Source organism: Sus scrofa, chromosome 6 (assembly GCF_054392235.1).
Source record: "Sus scrofa isolate SSC_HxYL_T2T_F1_AM1 chromosome 6, Sscrofa_HxYL_maternal_Yorkshire_Landrace_v2.0, whole genome shotgun sequence".
NCBI lineage: Eukaryota > Metazoa > Chordata > Mammalia > Artiodactyla > Suidae > Sus > Sus scrofa.
The window spans coordinates 25063289-25090787 of NC_139388.1; the positions used below are offsets into that span (position 1 = coordinate 25063289).

General features: G+C 37.7%; 1 protein-coding gene across 2 annotated transcripts in view; it reads right to left on the reverse strand.

The window, feature by feature from the left end:
• Positions 1 to 27499, reverse strand: part of CDH8 (cadherin 8) — a 1221794-nt gene that overhangs the window by 754558 nt on the left and 439737 nt on the right. The window lies entirely within an intron of this gene.

Here is a 27499-nt window from a genome sequence, read left to right on the forward strand (position 1 = left end):
AAATTACATAAAATCAAATTAAAAGGCGAAGATGATCAGATCTGATTTTTTTTTTTTTTTGTCTTTTTTGCCATTTCTTGGGCCACTCCTGAGGCATATGGAAGTTCCCAGGCTGGGGGTCCAATGGGAGCTGTAGATGCCAGCCTACGCCAGAGCCAGAGCAACACGGGATCCGGCCGCATCTGCGACCTACATCACAGCTCAGGGCAACGCCGGATCCTTAACCCACTGAGCAAGGCCAGGGACCGAACCCGCAACCTCATGGTTCCTAGTCAGATTCGTTAACCATTGTGCCACGACAGGAACTCCGATCAGATCTGATTTTAAAAAGCAAGACCAAACCATATGATGTCTACAAAAACACTTACAAAAACTGCTTTAAACATGCATAGCTTAAAATAAAAGGATGAAGAGGCTATGACACACAAAGAGAGACAAAATCAAAAGCTGAGGTGTCTGTATTTTAGACAAGTAGATTTCAGGACAAAAGATATTTCATAATGATAAAAGCAAAAGATGATTCATCAAGAGAATAGGACAAGCCTCAATACATATGTATTTAATAACAGAGCTTCAAAGTACAGAAAGTAACATGTGAGAGCTGAAGAGAGAATCTGACAAATCCACAACTTTAAGCGGAACTCTCAGTGCTCCTCTGTCAATCATTGGTAAAAGAAATAAGTAGAAAGTTAGTAAGATCTCAAAGAACTGATCAACTCTATCAGTCGAACTGACCTAATTGATGCTTAAAAAAAACCGTAACAGCCACTGGAGTTCCTGCTGTGGTGCAATGGGTTAAGAATCCAACTGCAGCAGTTCCAGTCGCTATAGAGGTGTGGGTTCAATTCCCGGCCTGGCACAGTAGGTTAAAAGATATGGCATTGCTGCAGCTGCAGCACAGGTTGCAGCTGCTGCACAGGTCACAGCTGTGGCTTGCTTGGATTCAGTCCCTGGGAACTTCCATATGCTGAGAGTGTGGCCATTAAAAAAAATTTTTTTTAAACCAACCAACGAAACAAAACATACAGCCTCAAAAAGAAAAATACATATTCTTTCCAATTGCACATAGAACAGTCACCAAGAGAGACAATATTTTGAACAAGAATAAAATATGAGGGAACATACAAATTACCAGTGTCAGGAATACATAACCACAGATCCCACAGACATTAAAAGGATAACAAAGGAATACTCTGAATAAAAGCATGTCAATAACATTAACAGTTTAGATGAAATGGAAAATGTCTTGAAAGACACAAAGTGACTTAAGAAATAACCTGAGTAGCTCTATATCTGCTGAGTAAATTAAATCCCTACTCACGAATTTCCCACAAATAAAATTTGTGGCCCATATGGCTTCATTGGCAAATTCTACTACATTTATAAGAAATACTAGTACCAGTTTTACACAAACTCTTCCAGAATATAGAAGAGACATTGCTCAACCCTTTTATGATATCAATGTCACTCTGATGCTAAAATTAGGTAGAGTTATTTCAAGAAAACTTCAGAGCAATATCCCTGGTAAATATTAAAAAAAAAAAAATCATGGGAACTATGTCTACTCACTTATGATGAAGCATGATAATGCGAGAAAATAGAATGTGTACATGTATGTGTAACTGGGTCACCATGCTGTACAGTAGGAAAAAAAATGGTATTGGGGAAATAATTTTAAAAAAACAAAATAAATAAAAATTTAAAAAACCCCCACAAAACTACAAAAAAAAATCCTTAGCAAAATATGAGAAAATCAAATTCAGCAATACATAAATACATATATTTATATATGATGAACTCTATTACATCAAATTATAAACAAGTGAGTTTTACTCTAGGAAGGACAAGTTGATTAATATTCAAAATCAATGTACTTCACTACATTCACAGGCTTAAAAATTATCTCAATAGAAAAACGACATAATTCAACAAAGAAATAAAAGAAAAATTCTTCAACTTGATTAAGGGTAGCCATGAAAAACCTACAGTTAACATAATCTTCATGGTGGAAGACTTCATTCTTTCCTCCTATGATCAGAACACAGTGGGCGCCCCTTCTTATCACTTCTATTCAACATTATACTGACTGTCCCAGGAAGTGCAAAATAAGACAAAGCGATAGAAAATACAAGATTAAAAAATCAAGTATAAAAAACTCTCTCTCTCTTTTTTTTTTTTTTTTGGTCTTTTTTGCAATTCTTGGGCCTCTCCAGCGGCATATGGAGGTTCCCAGGCTAGGGGTCGAATCAGAGCTGTAGCCACTGGCCTACACCAGAGCCACAGCAACGCGGGATCCCAGCCGTGCCTGCGACCTACACCACAGCTCACAGCAATGCCAAATCCTTAACCCACTGAGCGAGGCCAGGGATCGAACCCACAACCTCATGGTTCTTAGTCGGATTTGTTAACCACTGAGCCACGACGGGAACTCCTAAAAACTCTCTTTATACACAAATGGCATGTTTGTTTATATAGAAAACTCTGAAAATATAAAAATTCTTCTAGAACTTATGTGTGTTTAGTAAGGCTGTATGAAGAAAGATTACAAAAAATGACATTAAATTAAAACCATTGGCGATGGCTTAAAATATAATAAAATATTAGGGTAAAATTTAGAAAAAAAATACAAGACTTGCACCCTGAAAATTACAAAGCAGTCCTGAGAAAAATTAAAGGCAGACGTAAACGAATCAGAAGATTCATGATCAGAAGTTTTAATATTTTAAGATGCCTATTTTTCCCAAATTCAGCTATAGGTTCAACAGAATCATAATATCCTAACAAAATGTTTTTATATAGAAATAAACAAGCTGGGAGTCCCCATCATGGATTAGTGGTAACGAATCTGACTAGGATCCATGAGGATGCAGGTTCGATCCCTGGCCTCAATCAATGGATTAATGATCCAACATTGCTGTAAGCTGTGGTATATGTCACAGACACGGATAAGATCTGGCGTTTCTGTGGCTGTGGCATAGGCCAGTGGCTATAGCTCCAATTTGACCCCTAGCCTGGGAATCTCCATATGCTGTGGGTATGGCCCTAAAAAAAAGAGAGAGAAAGAAAAAGAAATGAACAGGCTGGAGTGTCCGTCGTGGTGGAGCAGAAATGAATCAGACTAGGAACCATGAGGTTGTGGGTTCAATCCCTGGCCTTGCTCAGTGGGTTAGGGATCCCGCGTTGCCATGAGCTGTGGTGTGGGTCTCAGCTGTGGCTTGGATCTGGCATTGCTGTGGCTCTGGCACAGGCCGGCAACAACAGCACCGATTAGACCCCTGGCCTGGGAACCTCCTTATGCTGCAGGTGCAGCCCAAAAAAAAAACCAAAAGACAAGGGAAAAAAAAAAAAGAAATAAACAGGCTGATTTTAATATTTTAGAACTTCCAGTACTTGATTTCCTGATGTACCATAAAGTTAAACAGTGTACTCACCTTGTTATTAGCATTAAGATAAACAGGCAGATGATGTAACAGAAGAGCGTTTAAAAATAGACGTACACATTTGTAGCTAATTGGTTTTCAATAAAGATGCAAAGACAATTGATGAGAAAGAGTAATTGTTTCAGCCATGAAACAATTCATTGTAACATTTGAATAGCAATATGCAAAAACTGAACCTCAACCCTTAAACTCCTCCATGTAAAAATGACCTCAAAGTGAGTCTTAAACCTGTTAGTGCAAAAACTATAAAACTTCAAAAAGAAAACTTAAGAGAAAACATAAGTAATCTTGAGTTGTTAAAAAAAATTTTTAAAATAATAAAATAAAGCACAAAGTATAAAAAAAGATACATTAGACTTTAACAAAACTGGAAAGTTTCATTCTTCAAAAGACATTAGAAAAATGAAAACATAAACCACAGAGAAAATGAGTGCAAGACATGTATCTGATAAAGAACTTTATCTGGAATTATAAGAACTCTTACAATTCAAAAACAGCATAGAAGCTAATTTTTAAAAAATGCTAAAAGATCAAAAAATTATCATTAGTCACTTATAAAAGCCAAATAAAGATTATAATGATTTAGTAGTAACATATATACCTATCTGAAGATTTAAAATTAAAGACATAACATCAAACTTTGGCAAGACTGTAAAACCGAGCCTCTCATACATTGCTAATAGGAATAAAAACCAGAACAGCAAACTTGGAGTATAGTTTGGCTGTTCATTACAAGTTTAAAAATTCATTTATCATATAACCCAGAAATTCCACACCTAGGTAGTTACCCAAGACTTATAAAAACCTATGAAGACTATTCATAACAGCTTTCTCTATAATGTCTAAAACCTGGATACAATTTCCATTTTCTTTTCCTTTTTTTTTTTTTTCCACAGCACGTAGAATTTCCTGGGCCAGTTATCAAACTCTCACCACAGCAGTGACCAGAGCCGCTGCAATGACAATGACAGATATTTAACCTGCTGCATCACAAGGGGTTAAGTGAGTTAACCCATTTTCATAATCTGGTTAATGGATGAAAACATTGTGGTATATCCATGCAATAACCCAGCAATAAAAACACAGGAAGTATTGAGATCTGCAACTACATGGATGATGAAATCTGCAACCTACAAAGGTATTTATACTAAGTCAGAAAAATACATAAACACACATATCAACACAATAGAGCAAATTAAAACAAAACAATGTTTGTTCTAACTCAATGATAGGTTTTTGGAGAAAAATGGATGATGCATGTGAAATGTAAAATGTCCTGTTTGGATTGAGAACAAAGGCATAGCTAAGATCCAAAGAGACCCTACTTCCTTGATGCCTGTTTCAAAGCACTTTCCTTCTACTCCTGTGGAAAGGAACATGATTCGGGTAAGTGTTCTCCACTGTGCAAGATTGTTTTTCAGGAGAGAGAAATCAATGTTCAATGCAGGCAACACAAATGCTTCAGACATTTGTTGATTTGAGGTTACTTGGCCAAATATTAATCTTCATTTTCATTAAAGGTTTGATGTTTGGCATTGGCATTGCCAATAAATCTAATGGATTAAATTATGTGGAAGAAATCACAAAATATTGATCATCATTCCAAGGCTGAGATGGAAATTACTTATATTGAGATCTGAAAGTCTGTACCAAAGTCATTGACTTTAGAGAGAGTTGCATGAGCATAGGGGAAATAGTCCTATTAAATTTGCAAACAATTTATCTTAGAGAGTTAGAAGCCTGCAGTCAAAACTTTTTTTTTCCAGTGGAGTGCATGAGATTTAACTAGGATCTTTTTTTCTCCAAAAATAAATAAAATGAACCAAAATAAAATAAAATAAGATGTGATAAAAATATATTAGGACATCACTATACACAAACTCCCTTGAAACTTGTTACATTTATGTCTTATTCCAGATTCCTTATCTCCTGAATTAAATTTTAGGAGAAATTCCAGAATATAAACCAATTAACTTGCTATGGAGAAAAAAAAAAAGAAAAAAAGTCAAACTTTCTCATTTGTTATTGATGAATATAATCTACATTCTGAGCAGCCTCTCTGAGCAAGCACCGGTTTATCAAAAGCAATCCTAAGAGGGACTATTGGAAATGATTTCTCCTCATTTTCACTTATTTCAAAGGTGACTCCATCATCATTGTCTGAAAGACAGTTGCCCCTCAGTAACAAATGATTACAGCTAAATGAATCCCAGAGGTTTGCCACAAATGTAGAACAAAGGGGTAAGAACACGAACTGTGGCTCAAGATCTATTTTTCATCACTGCATAACGTTTTGCTTCACTGATCTATCACTAAACAACAGCTGCTCGGCTCGAGGCAGGGTACACCCCAGGAGTGACAAACACCTCTGTTAGGGACTGGGAACCTGGGCTTGCCTGGGGCCTTGTACAAATGCACCGACTGAGGGAGAACTGGTGGGACAGCGTTACCTTGAATCTTCTCAAAAGGTGTTGACCGATGCTCCACATATCAGCATGACAGTCTGCAGCAGGCCAAAATCCTCCTCATGCACATCATTCTCACTACAGATGTAGCTCATCTCTCTTGGAGGAGAGTCATTTGGGAGGAGAGCATTGTGTGTGTGTGTGTGTGTGTGTGTGTGTGTGTGTCTTTTTGCCATTTCTTGGGCCGCTCGCACCGCATATGGAGGTTCCCAGGCTAGGGGTCTAATTGGAGCTGTAGCCACAGGCCTACGCCAGAGCCACAGCAACGCGGGATCCGAGCCACGTCTGCGACCTACACCACAGCTCACAGCAACGCCGGATCGTTAACCCACTGAGCAAGGCCAGGGACCGAACCCGCAACCTCATGGTTCCTAGTCGGATTCGTTAACCACTGCGCCATGACGGGAACTCCGGGAGGAGAGCATTTTTAAAAGCATCCTCTGCTTTATCCACAACCATGGTTCTGAAGATGGCTTTCTGTGAAAGCCATTCACATTTAGAATCGCGTTTCCCCTTTCAGTCGGGTGCTCTTAATACCCTGCCCTATATTTCTCCTCTCACCCCTCCCCTGGTCCCACATTACCATCAAATCCCTGCTTACAAAGTAGATTTTGCTTCATCTATAAATTATCCTAATTAACAAGAATCTCTGTTTCCATTTCCAGATGTTGGAGAACGACCTTCATACCATGTTTTTTGTCTGTGTAATTATTGCAAACCGCTAGAATAGTTTTTAAAAAGTTTTTTCAAAGCAAATTAATTAAGAATCATAGAGAAAATCAGCACCTTTTTTTCCCCCTAAGAGGCAATAAAACATTTGTTTTAATTGAGAGAAAAATGCAGGGAAAAAAAAAAAAGAAAGCCTTGATTGTGGTGTACATTACTATCATTTGAAATGAACATCACTACCATAATTTCCAATATTAATTACACTTTAGGATAGATTGCCAGTTCTAAGAAAAGAGCCATTTATTATTTCACTCTTCTTGGGACTCTCTTTTTAAAATACTTTCAATGGGGAGACATGCTATCAATTCAGTTTTAGAAGAAATAAACAATAATAATTTAAAATAATTTAAAATTAAATAAGTGCCCAATAGTAGCTTACTGTTCTAGGATGATATAATTATCTACCATTACATTTAATTATAAGGGATTTTTATGACAGCAAATACTTCTTATTTTGTCTTTTCTGCTCTTTCTCACAATGCTGCAATGTGGTCTAGTTTAGAAATGTGATAACTACACCATAGGTTCTTCTAATTTTTTTTGGATGGGTGTGAAGCATGCAGAAGTTCCCAGGGCAGGAACTGAACCTATGCTACAGATATAACTAGAGCCACAGCAGTGATAATGTTAGATCCTTAACCCACTGAGCCACAAGGGAATTCCAGGTCCTTCTATTCTTGATGACAACTGCTATAATGTCATATTCTATAAAACTCTCTTGTTAGAAGGACTTGCTTGCTTCATATATTTAAAGTCATGTTCCATCCATCAATTCATCAATCCATCCATTCTTCATTTGTTTAGACAGAAAAAAAAAAAAAGAGTTTCCATCGTGGCTCAGCAGAAATGAATGTGACTAGAAACCATGAGGTTGCGGGTTCGATCCCCGGCCTCGATCACTGGGTTAAGGATCTGGCGTTGTCATGAGCTGTGGTGTAGGTTGCAGATGCTGCTTGGATCTGGCTTTGGCTTGGATCTAGCTGTGGCTTTGGTGTAGCAGGCAGCTGTAGCTCTAATTAGACCCCTAGCCTGGGAACCTCCACATGCTGCGGGAGCGGACCTGAAAAGACAAAAGCCAAAAAAAAAAAAAAAAGAAAAAGAATTAAGCTTCAGTGGGAAGGCAGACTCAAATACTAAAACCACTGCATACCAGGTAATTGGTTAAAATAGACCTATTATAGAAGAGAGGCGTGGAGGAAGAGCCTCAATCTTTTTGAAGATATCAAGCAGATTCATAGTGAAAGTCGCACTTAAATTGAGTCTGAATGGTAGGTAGGAATTTTCTAATTGGACCAGAAGGGAAAAATAATTTTAGGCACAGAGAATAATTCTCAAAAGTGTGGAGGTGAGAAGTGGATCTTCGTATGTTCTGTTATGTAGAAATGAACTCAGCACTGCCAGATATGAATGTTTGAGATGAGATCTGGAGGAAGAGGGAGGATCAGGAGGTGAGGTTGGATAAAAATTTAGGGAGGAGAGCAGAAAAGCCCGATTTTGAAGTGTAAATTGAAGAATGAGAAGCAAAAAAGAGGCATTATCTCTCCTCAGATAAAGAAAACCTGCTATTGAAATGTTGCTATGAGAGTTCCCACGAATCCGACTAGGAACCATGAGGTTGCAGGTTCGATTCCTGGCCTTGCTCAGTGGGTTAAGGATCCAGCATTGCCGTGAACTGTGGTGTAGGTCGCAGACGCGGCTCGGATCCCACATTGCTGTGGCTCTGGCGTAGGCCGGTGGCTACAGCTCCGATTAGACCCCCCCAGCCTGGGAACCTCCATATGCCGCAGGAGTGGCCCAAGAAATGACAAAAAAAGACAAAAAAATAAAAAATAAAAAAATAAATGTTACTATGATAAACTTTTTAAAGTCCTTGAATGAGAAGTCTATCTACCGACCTATCATCCATCTATCCATCTACCTATCAAGTCAGGATTTATACTGATATTCACGTGGAATATATTTTCTTAGATAATTTTGATTCTCTCTTCTTTGTGATTTAGATGAGCAATAATGAAGAATAAATTGTCATGAATTTTTCATATGAATTGAAACATTTTATTCTGATAAATGCATCCATCTCAAGTTTGCTAACTACATTTGGAAATGTATTAAGTGAGGGGAAAAAAAAATCTACTGCCAAAAACACTCACCTCTGTGCTCCTAATTTCAAGCTTTCGTTTCCCTTTCTCTCTCTCTTTCTTTCTCCCTTTCTCTCTCTCTCCCTTTCTTTCTTTCTTTCTTTCTTTCTTTCTTTCTTTCTTTCTTTCTTTCTTTCTTTCTTCCTTGTCTTTTCAGGGACGCACTTTCAGCATATGAAAGTTCTCAGGTTAGGGGTCAAATTGGAGCTGCAGCCAACAGACTATGCCACAGTCATGGCAGCGCCAGATCTGAGCCATATCTGCAACCTACAACGCACCTTGCAGTGAGGCCAGATCCTTAACACACTTAGCAAGGTCAGGGATCAAACGCACATCTTCATGGATACTAGTCGGTTTCTTAACTGGCTGAGCCACAATGGGAACTACTAATTTCAAGCTTTCTGACTGTTTCTACTACCCCAGATATTTTCTGTCCTTCGATCATTCCAACTCCCATTTGTTACTTGCAATCCTTCCAAAGTCGCACTTCCTGATCTTAAGAGACGATTCTGAGTGATGCAGACATATGTAAAATGAATGGACAAAGCCTGACAACAAGATTTCCTACAATTAAGGGAACCCTACACACCAAATGCTTTTTGGTTTCCAGATAAATGAGATAATACATGCAAAAACACCTAGCATAATGCCTTGTATAGTCTCTTGAAAATGAGTTAATGTATGTAAAAGCAGTTCACACTTTTCTCAGGCAGATAGCACATGGTGATGGTGATTCACACCTCTGTGTCTAGGAAAGTTAAATGCCAGCGTGAGGACAAAGAATGAAAAGAAAGCACCATATTGGAAAGTGTGTCCCATCTGGTATTGCATATATATGCGCTGTTGTGACTTTATTTTTCCTTATCTTGAACAGTAAGATTTTTAAAAGGCCCCAGTATTGGAAATTGTGATCCAAGGAAAGGAAACCGGATGACTTCAAGACTCTCTGACACGTTTATTCTCATGGATATATAATATGCAAATTATAAGGAGGTAACCTACTAAAGAGAGCTATGCAACTGGCAGCTAGGCACGTTTCCATATATATCGTTGAGCATGCTACATTATCACCGAGTATCATCTGAACATGCCGACAAGGACTTCCATACTGTTAAGTCTTCGATTTTTTATGGGAGAACTCCAGGAAGGACTGAACAAAGGGGAATCAGATTCAGTGTCTTATCTCCTCCCCACACAAACATACACAATGCCTATACACCCACCCTACACACACACCCCACTCCCCACACACTGCAGTCATTGAAATTTAATTGTTACTAAAACCCCAGTTAATGAAGTCATAAATGAACTTTAGTTTAGGGTATAGTCCCAGAATCAAAAAACAGTACAGATTATAAAGATATGGGAGATGGAGGAAGGAAAAAAAAAAAAAAAAAAAAAGAGATGCTGTGACTTGGCAATTACACTAACAGTAGGACTCATTCCTGGGCAATGTCCCCCAGTTCTGTCAATGAATACATGGCACAAGGACGTGCTCCTTTCCAGTTCTTCCAGATGGTAAAGGACAGAGTTCTGCTGAATATGCTATTGTAATCATGTTTGACATAAGAATTGGTTTTCCTGTAGATGTCTATATGAGATGGTATATTCACTCACAGACCCGATTATGAATATATAACGGCAAGAGAGAGGGAAACGAGATAAGGACTGAAATATTGCCCAAGAAATATAAAGGCAATCTCAGGCAGAGTTAGTATTTTTCTTTGGAATTACTCACTCAAATTCATATTACCCAGTTGGTTCCAACATTTTAAATGACTTAATCATCTACTTAAGTAAACAACTTGAAAAATTTGATTGAACCAAGAATTGAATTGAATTAAATTAAGAAGGTAAAACGTGTGTAGATGAAGTCAGCATCATAAAAAACACACATCCTCAGTCATAGACCATCTCCTTGATTTCACAAAACACTAGCCTTGCAGTTCAATTACCATTTCACCATGTGGACATGTGCTGAGGATTCAAGGCCCTAATCCTAACAGATAATTCACTTCTGGATTATCTTGAGTTAACTTATTTCTTCAGAGTGAACTGTGCACAGCATCTAGTTAATTAATGAGTCTAAAGACACGGGTGTGAGCAGTTGGCCTTAGAGCAGTCCCTGTTTAATAGAAAATACATTTAGAACATTCAATGTGCCTGATTAGTCTCCCCAGTTAGAAAATCCTGTTTCAAACCACATGCAGTGAGGTTTAAATAATTTTTTCCTGCCCTTAGGGGTTTGATATTCTTAATGACTAATTGTTTTCTGAAAAAGAAAAGAAAATGTAATGTTTTCCAGTAGGAAGTATACTTTTGGTGACAACTGCAGATCTAATTTGAAAACCTAAAGAAAAAATAATTTTCCCCTTAAATTCATTTGGATAATAATGTGATGAGGGCTTACTATATATCTAATGCTGTAGAAAACTATAAAAATGTGCCTCCTATGGTCTTTGCCCTCAAACAGTCTGCCATTTCATTAGAGAGATATGGCCAAGGAACATTTATTTATGCACATTCCAAAATAGCATACAATCAGCTCTTATTAAATAGAGGTGTATTGGGGGAGGAGATAAGTTAGAACCATGTCTGCAGAGGTCCCTGGAAAACTCAGCGAATAAAGGCCATGGTTCTTTTATGAGAGAAAAAGAATCATAAAATATAAATAAACATCCTTCTACTCAAGTCATGGAGCCAGGATTTCACTTGTTGAAAAATAAATCCAGATAATCATTCCAAGGTTAATCCATAGTCTTTGAATTCTCAAAAGTGGGGTAGGAAAGGTGAGAGTTTTATAAAAGTAGAATATTGTGTCCAAGAGAATGAGGAGGAATGCCAAGGAATATGCAGGAACTTACATGTCTACTGAAGTTGTTTTCATACTTAGCAATCCCTATTTCTTACAGCCGTAGTTTGGTTTACTATGACATCCAAACCATGTGACTGCCTTCTTCTGAGTTTCTGTCCTTTAGCAAATTGTATAAAGATGTCCAGAGAGACCTGTCAATACCTATTTCCCTGGCTCAGACCCTTTATAATATGACCCATCTGTGCAGGATAAGATCTAAGTAGATTTGTAAATCTCAGCCAAACAGAGGAAAGAAGACACATAGAGCTCAGTCCATAAACTTTTAATGGCAAATCTATGGCAACAAGTCCAAATTTAGACTCTGGTTCAAAGCAACTTAGGATGGGCTGGCATAAAGCAAGTTCAGTCAAGAGGTGTTATGTTCGATTGAATCAATGTGGTGGTGTAGACTAAACAGGAAAGTAATCATTGGAAGGCAAATGGTATTCAAGGATCTCTCCTGTCACACCCGACATTGATCACAGTGGCATACTTTACTTCAGAGCCAAATCTGCTGATACGCAGCCTTTCCCATCTGTGTTGGAATTAAAAAAGGATGAACTGTGGATGGCAATAGGAATTTCAGCTTGGAGATATTGGGAAGTGAAATTCTTTGACATATATGTCTTAAATAGCAGAGGGTTATAAGAGCTTATGGCCACATCACAAGGAAAAAGAGAGTAGAGTCTAACAATTACGTCAACTGTCCAAAGACACGATAGTCTCTTACCCTCTCCTGGGAATTTTATTAACTAGAATACACCATCTATGAGCTACCTATAAGATAACTGCCATCTTTTGTGGAGGCACAGAAAAGAACTTGTACTCCCCATTTAGATTACGCGGACTAACTTGTGTCACCTAATACAAAAGAATCAAGAAAAGAACAATAACCAGAAGAATAAAAGTTTTGGGGGAGTAATAACACGCTAACCAATAATTCAAATATCTTACCCTCTTTTTTTTATCAACAATACAGCCTTGCAGGGCATTAAAAATTAAGTTGCAAAAACCTAATACGAAAAGAAATAAACGGTCCCTTCATTCACAAACGTTGTTTTAATAATTGTGTGTATTGCTACGAGGGCAGGTACAAAAATGACTCCTCATGAAGATAAGAATCATATCTGACCAGCTAAATTCTAAATAATTAGCGGTACCACTTCAGACCCACCCTGGACTCAAATCATTTCTAATGAAGATTAGGCAGTCAGTAGGTTGGATCCATGTCCTAATTATGAGACACAACGTTCCTAGTTGAAAGGCTTGTTTGTAAAACAAGCTGCTATCTATTTTACATCACCTTTCCTTTCTCTGTGTGGTTTTCTTTGCCTTGGTTTCCTCATCAGAATTTAGGCACCCTGGAGTTCCCGCTGTGGCTCAGGCATAACAAATCCAACTAGGATCCATGAGGATGTGGTTCGATCCCTGGCCTTGATCAGTGGGTCAGGGATCTGGCATTGCCATCACCTGTGGTGTAGCTCACAGATGCAACTCAGATCTGCCGTTGCTGTGGCCATGGTGGAGGCCGGCAGCTGCAGCTCCAGCTCCAATTAGACCCGTAGCCTGGGAGATTCCATATACCATGGGTGCGGGCCTAAAAAAGGAAAAAAAAAAAAAAGAAAAAAAGAAAAAGAAAAAGAAAAAAAAGAATTCAGGCACCCTAACGTGTCCCTCTGCCTCCCGTCTCTGTCTTAAACACAGGCCTCTTTACTAGTATCTCAGATTATTGTTTAGTTTTTAATAGCTAACAAAACTATGGTCTTTTTTTTAAACCAAACAGAAGTCTTGGAACCATTTTGTGGCCAGACACTGATGCTGGAGAACTTCTATGCTCAGATCATGGTTCTCCCCAGAATGATCAAGCATACAGGCTAAAGCAAGGGAAGACAGAAGTCTAATATCACCATAATAGAGACTCTAGTGAATTGGACTGTTTGCATATTCCTGAAACTTGAGAAGTCAGCACTATAGTCTGGATAGTTTTCCGAGCCCCGCCTCCTCAACCCTCCAACATGTGTTACTGCTGGGCTTCCAAACAGAGCTTGCAGGAGTTGATAAAGAGAGAGAATTTGAGAAAACTGAGGTACATACCTCTGGAAACTCCGAGAGAAACAGATTTGTTTTCTTTTCTTTTTTTCTTTTTTTGTCTGTGCCTGCGGCATATGAAGGTTCCCAGGCTAGGGGTTGAATCAGAGTTGCAGCTGCCAGCCTACACCACAGCAACGCCAGATCTGAGGCAAGTCTGCAAACTACACCACAGCTCATGGCAATGCTGGATCCTTAACCCACAGAGTGAGGCCAGGGACTGAACCCGCATCCTCATGGATACTAGTAGGATTCGTTTCCACTGAGCCACAGCAGAAACTCCCAGATTTATTTTCTTAAGACAGAGATCTATAGTGTGAGGTTTCATTCTTGAGTTAAAAGGAGAGTGATTTCAGAATTCTAATTCAACAAGATATGTAGGTATCTGGATCAAGTAATTCTTTGGATGACAATTCTACTACTTAAAGGGGATAAAATAGCATTTTAAAAAGCCTTCTTTGACAAATCAGCTTAGTGTCATTTTTGTTTTCAGTTTTGGACACACTTCAAACTACAGTGACATTTGGAATTCACCAATAGTCTTAAGAAATTATTATATTTCTTGTATCAATCCATTCTCTAATGGCTGTGAGCATACACATACTCTGCCTCAGTTTCCCTGACAAAATCGTGCTGATGGAAAGCTGTCTGAACACTCATGATTTGATAAGACTTAAAGGAAGCTTTACAAACAAAATACACCATTTCTTTAACATCACTTGTCTATCTGAAAGAGAAACTGAATATATAAAATATACAAACTTTTTTATAGGTCATTTCTGCTTGAAACTCCCCAAGGTCACAGACAGGAAGAACTATGACAGATCCTATTAATTCAATTTAGGAGATGGGGGAAATGAGGCATGGGAAACCTTACTTATCTGCTCTCATTTTTCTACTTTACATACGTTTATAAGATGCAAATACCAAATAATGCAACTTGCAGTCAAGCACTTAAAAGATTACACTCTTCAGAACCCCAATTTGAGGTGATATTAAAAAGGCCAAAGTAAGTTTGGAAAACTCAAGTTTAAATATAATTAAATTCTAATGTGGGGGTCCTATAAAAAGATATGCTAGATTAAATTGTTTTTTAATCTCTCTTAGCTAGAGGAGTTGTCAAGACTTCACAGATGGGGAAGGACAGAAAATAACCTTGAAATAGACTTCCTGTTTTTGCAAATAAAAAGTTGAATGCCTTTTCTTAAGCAGTTCAATATAAGTTTAGTTGGCTTTACTTACTTAAGATGAAAGTGTCAAATTTTTTTTAAGGTAAAAAAGAACAAAATAAAAGGATGGTTCTTAACCTTGTAGAACTTGGTCATCAGGGAGCAAGAAATACATGGTGGTGGGAAGGAAGACTTTGGATTTTTGTGATGATTCAGGAATGAAGACTGACATGGGCTCTCTGAGCTGGCTGGCACTGAGAGACAGTGGCTTTACATGTGAACTTCAAGTGCTGAGTGCAAAAAGCTAGAACATTTAGTTCAGTTGTGCATGAAGCGCTTTTGGGTGATGGTAACATGTCCCTTCAATGACCACTGAAAGGTCTTCACCACGGCGGGCAAAAAGCATGCAGCTTTCTTGCTACCTCCAGCTTGCTATTCAGGAATAGCCTCAGGGGTGTGCTCAGATCTTCAGAGCTTGGAGTCCATAACTTCCATTAGAGAGTCTCACCCTTGCCACTTAATTGGGGAGCCACCCTTGGCACCAGAGACACTTAAGTGTGTGTTCTGAGCCCCTGTTCTCACAGTGAGGGATTCAGCACTCAGCAGTCATGGTCCAACGTAATGAACATTCCTATAAGCATAATTCTGAGGACAATGGACATAAAACCAGATCTATTCTCTTTATGGCAAGACAGCAAAAAAACTTTTAGATACAGAGAGGGAGGGAGTTAAATGTTTAATTAAGTGACAAGTTTTTGAACTTTAGTGAAGGAAACTAGTGAAGGAACTTTGGTGAAGGAAACTACTAGTCTTTAGAACAGCAGCTGCCTACTTCTAACAAATACTGTAGCTGCTATGGGAGCTGGGATGTACCCATTTTCTTGCCTGAAAGCTCTACTTTCCAAGAAGGATCCCTTCAGTATCGAAGTTTCTACATTCTATTCTGAGATTGAAATGAGTCAGTCTGAATTCTTCCTGTTGGAAATGGGTAAGCTCTCAAAAATCTTGGGTGCATAATGATGGTTATCTGCTATCAGGACCATTCTGAGACTGATGGTAACAGGCAACTTTATCTCACATGATAAACTAAACAAAGAAACAAAGAAACCTTCAGGTACAATATATCTTTAACACAATATTTTTTTTCAGAGCTTTAAATATGCTACCATGCATTTACCATACATTGGAAATCTACAAATAAATAGCGTTCTTTATTCCTGGCATTTCATTATGGAGTCCTCTTTTTAAAAAGCATCTCATGAGACACACTTTAGGACATGTTGGGAAGTATTCATGATTCTCTCAGAGCTCTTGATCAGCTATCGGTGAGGCTATGAAGTGTTTTTTATCCACAGCGATTGTCTGGACCATTGCTATGGGTTAAATTCAAACCAGGAAATGAATGGCTTTCCCATTGATATAAAACTACTCAGATTCCTTCTTTCAGTCTTGCCACTTATAACTGAATATAAGCAGTTTCATTTGCTAAACAAACACCTTACCAGCTATCTCACTAAAAACAGCTCATAAGAGAATTGTTTTAATTTTAACTTAGGGAACAGCTAATTTTAAAGACTGTAAACATGTATTTTAGGGATCCATATGAGTTAAACTTCTGTGTCCCTTGTGCTGTTTCAGTGGGAGGAAACATAACCCTTTCCCTTCCTCCTCTAATGTTAGCACCTTTTTTCTTTTCCCACTTTTGTGGCCTCACGTACAGCATGTGGAAGTTCTCTGGTCAGGGATGGACTTTGAGCCACAACTGCGACACCAGATCCTTAATCCATTGCACCACAGTGGGAAATCCTAATGTTATCACTCTTTGTGCAAAATATTTTCACTAAATAAAACGTACCTTACCAGGTTAGTTATTTTTATTATTTCTGAATCCATAGGCAAATATAAGCAAGGACTATTATGAACTCATTGTAGAACAAACCTCTTTCTCTCTCTCTCTCACACAAGCTTTAATTTTCCTTCATCCAAGACACATCTCTCACAAACAAGTTCTTCCATTTCTGAAACATTTTTTGCAATTTCCCCTGCATTCTTTAATATTACACGTGTGGATGTGAAGAGATGGCTTTTGAGGAAATAATTAAGCTAATATCTATTAATCAACCATTTTATCACTTACTCTATGAAAGACTCTATATTATATATATATACATTTTTTTTTGTCTTTTTTTTTTGCCATTTCTTGGGCCGCTTCTGCGGCATATGGAGGTTCCCAGGCTAGGGGTCGAATCGGAGCTGTACCCGCCAGCCTACTCCAGAGCCACAGCAACGCGGGATCTGAGCCGCGTCTGTGACCTACACCACAGCTCACAGCAATGCCTGATCCTTAACCCACTGAGCGAGGCCAGGGATCGAACCCGCAACCTCATGGTTCCTAGTCGGATTCGTTAACCACTGCACCACAACGGGAACTCCTCTATGTTATATTTTAATTTTCACTACAATCCAAGCAGGCAAGTGTTATTACCACCTGTTTTAATGATGGAGAAAATGAGATACACAGAGATTATTTTATTTGCTGAAATTCTTGAACCATATGGATAGAATTTCTGAGATTAAACATAGCTTTGGAGCTCTCCTTGAACATACTTTCTTTTCAAAATCCCCTGCTTGCCTCATAATCTATAGCCAACAAGTTGTCTTACTCTAGATCTTTTGACTCGGATTGGATCTCTCTATTCAAACCAACTCTTCCTCCTAGACAAATACTCATCAATCTTCTCTTTGGTCAAAGCCAGAAAATATCCTCTGGGACACACACACACACACACACACACACACACACACACACACAGATAAGGAGAGAAAATCTAAGGGAGAATTAGAAACAAGACTTGGGGTATTTTGTACCAAGCCCTTTTAAAATTGTGAATTAATATTACTCCCTCAGGTGTTACTAAAGGAAGGGTCAAGAAACTGATACCTGAAGAAAAGGCTCCTCTCAATTCTGCAAGCAACATTTTATTGAAAATGATTTGCTTCTGTTTTGTCAAATATTTTTTGCCTTCTCCTAGGAGCAAATGATTTATTAAGAGATTATTCTCAAGAGAAACCTGAGCAGAAAGTAAGGGGAATAGTATCGGGCAAGAGAAAAAAGATAGGTAAACATAACAGTTTATCCTTAGCTGGTTTCAAAAGGAACTCTGGAGTGTGAACTGTTCTACAAAATTGCCCACTAAGAGGCTGGTACACATTACATCAGTTCGTTCTTTTCCATGAACGACCCCAGGAAGAAGTCAGCATAACAACTCTCACACTTCTCTGGACTACGTGGTTTCCGTCAGCCAGTGGAAATCCTCCAGAGAAGGATTCAAGAGGCTTTGGGATGGGCACCTCCACACAACGAAGAGGATCGTTGGGGGGTGTCGACATTAACAGCTGTATACCCTAAATAAAAACACAGGTCATGAGAATTCTTAGAGCCAGGAACATGGAGAAATCATATTTGACAAGCTGATGTTTTTTTTTTTCTTTTCTTTTCTAGTTGAATACAAGACAAAAATGCCACACCCACCACATTTCTCCTTTTGCTCTGGCTGACATGAATTTTGTGCTAATTTCCTAGGGGGAAATCATGTTTAGAAAAGGTTTCTGGTATAATTATTGCCCGTTTACTGACTCTCCGACTGTACACCTTTACCCCTTTTTTCATTATTTCAAAGGTTTGCTTTTTTTTTTTTGAAAAAGTGTGAGTCATTTCAAATCCTTTTTACAATAGTAGATTGAAAGAATAATAAAAAAAATTTAAATAAGAAAATACATTAGTCCAGTGACATGAAACTCATATGGATAAATGCCCCTTTGCAACTAGAATATTTATATAATTACGACCACACTTTTTTCAACAGAAGACTCCATTAGAAGTGACATTTATAAGACAAAATTTACCACAGTGTTCATTTTGCATAAGAATACACATTTTAATTGCATCCTTAACATTTATTAAAGTAATAATTCCTTAAAATATTTTTCACAAAACAATTATGGAAATATTATCAAATATGGACATACTCTGAAAACCTTTTAATTTAAGGAAAGCACCCACTGGCCTTAGCAATGATTATTCTATCTAACCAGGCACTTAAAAATGACAGGGTCAAAGTCTTGGATGTGACATTTAAACCCTTTGAATGCCCTAAAACAAATTATTCATTATTCACAAATCCAAAATAAAATAGCAGGGTCAGCAAAGAGCACCCCCCACATTTACAACCTGAACAAATTATTAAGCGTCTATAATTATCTTTGCCTGATCAAAAAAGCACCCAACCCCCTCCCCAGCCCCACTGTGGTTATCTAGGTCATTATGTCCCTTTGTCATTTCTGAGAAAATGAAATAATCAAGAACTGTTGCCCCATTTAAGGATTGAGGAGACAAAAGGGAAAATGGCAAGTGGTCAAACGTTATTAAGAAAAGAATGGGGTGAATAAACTCTGGGCAAAATTACAAAGTCCGTCCTTGATTGTTCCAACTTCCCCTTTTTCTTTCCCTCTGTTGAAGCCTATGATCTGGAAAGAAACTATACGCTTTTATACCCGTGATGTAGAGTTTCAGCTGTACTGACTATAGAATTCTAATATGTTTGTGTATGGACAGCTTTTTAACCAAGGTTCCTGCCCAGTTGGTAACCTCAAATATTTCAGTTCTCTGGAATCTTCATTTGCTTTAATAGTCAATTCAAAAGGCTTGTTAAGTCCACGCCACTCACCATAGGCAGTCTATCTAGTAATCTAGATTGCTAAGGCTCTCTCAATGGGGAAATGATATTTTCAAAGTATCTTCTAATATTACCAACATCACTGGATCACCTCCTAATGACTATCAACTTTTTGCCCGCCCCCAAAAGAAAATAAACCATCTTTATTTATGTTGCAGGGCAGCATTAACACAAATTATTGCAAGAAGCAAAACTCTACTAAAGGTTTGGTATAACATTGAGATTGTGGGAGAAAATAAAACCATTGATACTGAATACTAGGTAAGAATAATGGCTCCCTCAGCCATTTCTACTTCCTTAAATTCCTCCTTTACTATTAATATATTTTTATGAAGTGTTAAAAATTAAGAATAATAATTAAGAAAAACATTTTTAATGTAGCAGACAATGCTGAGTATCTTTAAAAACTGCCTTATTTAATAGTCCCCAAATGCATAAAGAATCAATATTATCATTTTTATGCTATGGATGAATAATAATCTGAGGCTTACAGAGGTTAATTAACTTGTTCAAAGTCAAACTAGTAGTGATAAGAGTCAGAACCTGTACTAGCTTTCTCTGATGTTGCTGCCACCTTAAAAAAAAAAAATAAGATTGTCAATGGAACGTTACTGAGCCATAAAAAGGAAATATTGCCATTTGCAGCAATGTGGATGCACCTACAGAATATTATACTTGGTGAACTAAGTCAGACAGGCAAAGACAAATATATATAGTAGCACTTACATGTGGCATCTAAAAAAAAAAATACAAATGAATCCATATACAAAACAGAGACAGACCCATAGACATAGAATCTATATACAAAACAGACACAGACTCACAAACCTATGGTTATATGAGGGGAGAAGGAAGGACAATTTTGGACTATGGAATTAATAGATATAAACTACTACACATAAAATAGATAAGCAACTAGAATTTACTGTATAGCACAGGGAATTACATTCAGTATCTTGACATAACCTATAATGGAAAATAATCTGAAAAAAATTCTGTGCTTTGTCTGAAACTAATTTGATATTGTAAATGCTATCACCTATGCTTCATTTTAAAGAGGCGGAGCAGAGAGGGAAGGAGAAGGGAGACTTTATCTTGGACAGCAGTGTATACCTTCACCATTTTGTTGTGATCCACAGGGAAGTCCAATATACCTTCACCTTTGACAAGTTTGTTGGACCACAGGAGTAGTTATCTCAGAGACCAAAGGGCTTTGCAAATGGCCTGAAGGTATGTCGGGGATTAGGGTGGCACTTAATCTCATATATTCCTTACAAGTGAGATATATTAGGTCAGAAAAACAAGGTGAGTTTTCTCTGATGATAGAAGCCAATACTGAATCAATTCATTCCAGCAGGGAAACCCAAAACATAATCTAATAATAAGGCTGTGATAGGCAGCTAGGTATTTTGAGTAGGTCAGAAGTAATCCCATTTACTGCTATCATTTACTGGCAGTAATATGATGGGAAATTTAATCTCACAAAGCTAAAAACTATAAAATCAGAAGATCCACTCTAAGGTGTGATTGATAATATTTAATGTGATTATGTAACTAAGCACATTGCCTAACACCTAGTAAGTGCTCAATAAATACAGGAACTATTATTAGTTTTAAGAATATTGTCATTATTTTTACAGTGCTATTTTTAAAATGGTCTCTTGGAACTTTTAAGGAAAAAGTTGTGATATTTAGTTTAAAAAATACAGAGGAATAAAGTTACAAATCTGAATATTGATTTGCCGTACAATATTCTATCTAGGTATACTTTTCCCCTGAATCTTTTGTATTTTATTCCAAATTTCCTTTACTATAGTTTCAGACCAAACAGATAAAGCCTGAGTTTTAATTTAGAAATCACAGTTTTCCTTTAATGATGGGTAACTCATTCTGCAACACTAAGAACCAGGTAACCTGAGAAAAGTCTCTTAAACTCCCATGTCTTTTCCTACAGCAGATAAACCATTATACCTAAACGAACTCTTAAGCTTTTTTGGTTTATTCAAATCATAATTAGACAAATTTTCAAGGTATATTGTGTCTAACAAAGCTTTTACCCCCCCGCCCCGAGAAAAACGCATGCATATTCAAACGATTATGTTTCAGAAAGTACCCCAGCTTAATACCAATATATTTTCCATGTATGCCACATTTCTAGAAGTCCAGTGTTTGCTGGGTTCATTAACATTTTCATTGTTTCCTCTTCTTTAAAGTTTACCATTTGGCAAATCAGAAAAAATTGTGATCCACTAAAGACAATACAGAAGGTCTACACTCTCAAATCTTTTATCTAACAGGCTGTTAGGAAGTTTGGCCTAATTACATTTTCTCTATTAAAAAATGTCCAAGCATGTTGGAGTTTAGTTAAGTGATTCTGATTTTATTATAAGCTCAATAGGAAAAGCTCCAGGGTGGTTGGCTGCATGGGTTGGGCTTTCTGCTTAATTACTTTGATTGCAGCACATTCTCCAAAGCAGTAACAATCTATGTCGTGCTAGTATTCTCTTAGAAGACTTCAGCAAACGGCATGCTTTTTCATGTTTAAATATTTGGGGACTGATTTTAAAGTAGTAATGACAGATCTGTTCTATGAAATATGCTAATTTTTGGTCCAGCTAGGTCTGAGACTGTGTGCATGCTGGCTACAGGCATAAGGTTTGAAGTTTGGCTCAGACTTAAAAGCTGCACAAGTAACTATAATTCTCTGATTTGCTCTATTTTTTTCCTTCAGGCAAATATGACCATGTTGACTAATTTGCAAGTAAATTAGAACCCACCGAATACCAACTAACAACAAAAGGACAATTAAAATCGTCAAGGCAATGGAACTCCCTGATTTTGATGTTGTAATGTAATGAAATTGATTCTCAAAATGACATGATTTCAACACCCTCATGGATTATCTTCTCCACTGGCACTGGCCACATTTTTTTAAAAAAAATCTTTCTGATATGGAAGCAATTTAAGAGTAGTAACTATGTCTTCCTTCTATTTGTATTCCTCCAGGTTGTGTAATAAATATGTAATTGTTTTATACCATAATGTAAGAAGAGAATTTGATGATTTCCTAGGTGTTGTTGCTCTAAAGCTTATTCCTCTTCTAATCCAGATTGAGCCATGATAAGCGTGTGTGTGTGTGTGTGTGTGTGTGTGTGTGTGTGTGTGTGTGTGTGTGTGTCTACTGGGCCGGGCAAGGAAGAAAAGGAACATTACAGAACTGACACTTTAATCCCTTGTTAATCTTGTTAAAATGCTCATTCGATGTATTTCAATTCCAAAACATATAATTAGCACTGTTCCTATGTCCAGCATCCTTTTCTCTTTTGAAAGAAGTGCCAAGCCCTTGATAAGATTCAAAAAAATTCCTTAAGACTATAGTCAGAATCAGAGTATCTTAGTAATGAAATAAGTACACATAATCTTGTTTTGGTCTCCTCAATTTATAGCTATGGATGCATGGCTCAGAAATGTTACCATGTGACTAAAACCACCTGGTTGTTGACAGCACAAGTAAACAGCTCTCAAAACCAAGTTTACAGACCTTTTGCCTCATAACCTCCCTGCACTATCATCATGATTCTAGAAACATAGATAAGATCTTTTTGGTGGGATATCTATTGCAAAGAGCAGAGTAATTACAAACAGTACAGGCTATGGGGAATATGGGATTTCCATTATTTCCAAAAAGGGTCCTTGATTTGGACAGTTATCTATTTGACTCTGGCTTCTGGGTACCTTATCTGCTTCTGAATTGATAGGTAGGCAACACGGCTCTCAGACACAAGAAGCAGTTGTAATTCTCAGCCGGGTGCTCTGTCTCTTACTCAGGCTGCAGGTGGTGAAGGTTCTCACCTGGAGCACACACAGGTGAACATCTGCCATGCCATGTCAGAGCCGAGCGGGGCACATCTCCTACTGTTCTCATTCCCACAAAATAGCATGAGATAAAGCAGCATATTTTACACCTGCATGAGATGAATACTTAGCATCTTGAGCCACCAAAAGTATTGCTTTTTTTTTTTCCTTTTTTCCCCATTTTACCTGTCTGAATTTTATAAAGACAGTTAATCTTTAAGAGCAGTTTGGTGGAGGAATTTCTTATGTTAACCAGACAGCAGAGTGTACTTGAATGAGCTTTTAACTAAGAGAAAACTACCTAGGTTCAAGTTCTGGTAGGTCACATGCTTGGCAAGCAAACAAAAGAAACTTGTTTTTTACTGGTAGAAGAAAACTCAAGTTTCTGTCTATCTCAGAGTTATTTTGTGTAGCTGATGAGATCTTATTCATTCACTTAACACTTATTCAATGATTATATTCTGTCAGGGAATTCACTAAGTCAAGGGGTGCAGAGAAGCAAAAATAATAACTATTAACTTTGTAGCACTATGAATCTAGAGACTTTTTTTCCCAAAAGATAGTATCTTTTTAAAAATAATAAGTTGGTCCTGGCCAAATCAAGAATTTACAGGCACTTGGATATTTTCTTGCCAGATAAGTAAATGCCTTGCAATATAACAAATATAATTACTATTCACAATTATGGCCCAAGCAATTGAATATCTTGAATTGAGTTTTGCACAAAAGGTAGCTTACTTAGTGCTATTAACTCCTTCATCTCCCTTAGTTCCTGCATCTAATCAGTCTCCCAGTTCTGGAAATTAATGATGCTATGGAAAATTTCTCACATGAATCCTCGAATCTTCGTATTCCTTCTTGTCTCATTGCTGTCATTGTAGTTCTGACCCTTTATTCACATGTAGCTTTTTACTAAATTCTCCCTCTGACTCCACTGCCTAAGTCTATTTATGTTTCAGGACATAAAATATGATGCTTTCTAATTATTCAGTAAAGCAACAACAACTACAAAAACATTGAGAGTGTCACTTTACTGCTTAAAAGCATTCTAAATAGGCCTAGTATCAATGATAAAAAATTCAATCTCTTAGTATGGCATTCAGGACCCCTAGAATTTTCTCAGGTACATATGCCAGTATTTGCCTATTCAAACCTTATATTTCAGCCAAACTCAAGCATTCACCTATTCATTTACTCAATCATCTTTAAATACAAGAGATTATTAAAAATTCATACGTTCCTGGCCTGACACCTAGTAGACAGAACAGGCTATTTAACTTACCTTTGCTTCAGTTATAGTATCTCTAAAATGAAGATTACAAATCACCACCACGCTCTATAGCATAACTGTAAGAATGAAATAGAATCATATATCTGGGAGCTCCCATCGTGGTGCAGTGGCAATGAATCTGACTAGGAACCATGAGATTGTGGGTTCAGTCCCTGGCCTCGCTCAGTGGGTTAAGGATCCAGCGTTGCCATGAGCTGTGGTGTAGGTCACAGATGTGGCTCAGATCTGACATTGCTGTGGCTGTGGCGTAGGCCAGCAGCTGTAGCTCCACTTAGAGCCCTAGGCTGGGAACCTCCACATGCCAAGGGAGAGGCCCTAAAAAAAAAGACAAAAGAGAAAAAAATGAATAAAAAGAATTATGTATCTGAAGGCTAAGAACAGTCCCTGGCACATAAAAATCACCCAATAATGTGCATTCCTGATTGTGCTTATTGACAATTGAACGTGTTATTTTATAAATAAGATTTGTTTAAATTTGCGTAACTATATTTTTAGCCCTTTGAAATTTAGTGATTTGGTTATTGCAGATGATGTAACTCGTAGAATTTTCAAATAAATGGGATATAGTATTCACAAGCATTTTGTTTACTGTTGTTTTTCAGTACCTATAGTTCTACTTTTGTTTATTCTCATTTATGGTGCTCAGGTTCTACAAGGTACCATTTGAAACCTAACTGTTGCTTCAGAGACAGATGGAAAGGGCTGAAAATCAGCTTCAGAATTAGGAAAAGGCAGAGAAAAACAGTGACTGATGGTAAACTAAGAATCAGAATTATAAGGTCAAATAGTTGATCAGACAAGCAGTTAAGAAGGTTGGTTCAGAACCAAAAGACATTGTTGGGAAAAAGCTGAAAAAAGCCATTGTTTGGAGAAAGCCCCAGGCTGAGGATTCCATATGTTTAACTAATGATATTTTGTCTAAATACACTGGATTCTTTGATGTTCAAACCTTTTTTTTTTCCTTGAAGTTGCTCTAATGTAGGGAAGATTCCCAAAATAAATGTATTTTGTGTGCATAAGTGTTCAAGAGAAAAAGGAAGATAGAAGAAGTAGAAGAGGAGGAAGAAAGAGAGACTGAAATAACACAGAATTAAGAAAAGAAGGTAAATTGTGGAAAATACATCCAGCCCTGCCATTCAAAATTTCATCCCTACTTCTCTCCCTTCCTCCCTTCTTTCTTCTATCCCTTCCTTCCTTTTTTCCATCCTTCCTTACAGCAGTAACTTGTCTCCATCATAAGACCAAGCAAAGAGCTTGTCAACTAAAGACATCTTTTCTGAGACGTCTCAGAATTCCTTGCCAACCCCATAACCCACTTTTGCAGAGAAACTGACACACCTCAAAACCCTACCACAAACAAGCTGCCTATGATGCTTGATGATGCACTATAAATCTCATTGATCTCTTACAACCACCTCCCAGGATAAAGTTGATCGGACCAGAAACAGGTGTACAACCTAAGGGGAGATTGTTCTAAGCTAGTTAGTGGTCTCTGAGCTTTGTCAAAGAGTGCTAACAGTGATCAGATGAACCAATAACATTCACTTTTACAAAGAAATAGGTGTACAACCTAAGGGCAGATTGTTATGAGCTTTGCCAAATAGCAATAGCGATAACGGCAATCCAATGAACCGATAATATTGTTTACGAAGATTTTGAATATCAAAATCCAAAAAACTAAGGAAGTAGGACTGAGAGAAGTCAAAAGACCCAAAAAAGGAAAGAAGTAAATAGACTAAACTCTAAGAGGCCATGGACTTGTACGTCATTAGTGAATAGAAGCCCTGAGTGCACAGAAATGATGAGATGGAGACTAGGCGAGTAAAGAGATGTGTAGCAGGGAGACACCCTGATAGGGAGACAGTAAGCTCTCCCACAGTGATAGCAGGACAGGAGAGCACAGATCATCTGAATGCCAGCTGCTGAACAGCCCACAGAAATCCTTCATGTAGAGTTACAATGTATCTTGAACAAAATTTCAGTCACTAAAATATATTCCACTTTTTTGGGATACAGGTTTCTTTCTTTCTTTCTTTCTTTCTTTTTTTTTCCTTTTTATCCATATGCTACTTTTTTAAACAACTGAGTTTATTCGTTTCTTTTTTGCAGACTAGATTACTCTTCTGCAAATATTCACTCACTCCGTGAGAGAAGCATACTTGCCTAATGTTAGGATTAACCTGGTGGATTTTCTTTTGCCCGTGAAATGAAGGTGGAAGTGAAAATGTGCTGGTTTCACATCTAGACATTAAGAGGCGTCCTGTGTTTCTGCTCGCACAGCGGTTTTTTCCCCGTCATGGGAATCATGTGCCCCCAGGTAGCTCCTGGCCCTCCAGTGTAGGCCCCGGAATGGGACAGGTGAAGCAGGAATGGACTGGACCCACAGCCAGAATCAGACCCCTGGTCAATCCACAGACCAGGATGAGAAATTAACGCTTATTATGGGATGCCATGGAGATTGTGTTGTCATTTCCTAGGGAACTTACAATTCAACTCACAGTGCAACTTACAATTTTTAAAAACCCTGTAAAATAGATAACAAGGAACTACTGTATAGCGCAGGGAAATCTACTCAGTACTCTGTAGAAACCTATATGGGAAAAGAATTTGAAAAAGAATGGATATATGTATAACACATTCACTTTGCTGTGTACCAGAAACTAACACAACATTGTAAGCCAACTATACTCCAATAAAAGTTTTTAAAAATCCCAGGAGTTTCCATCGTGGCTCA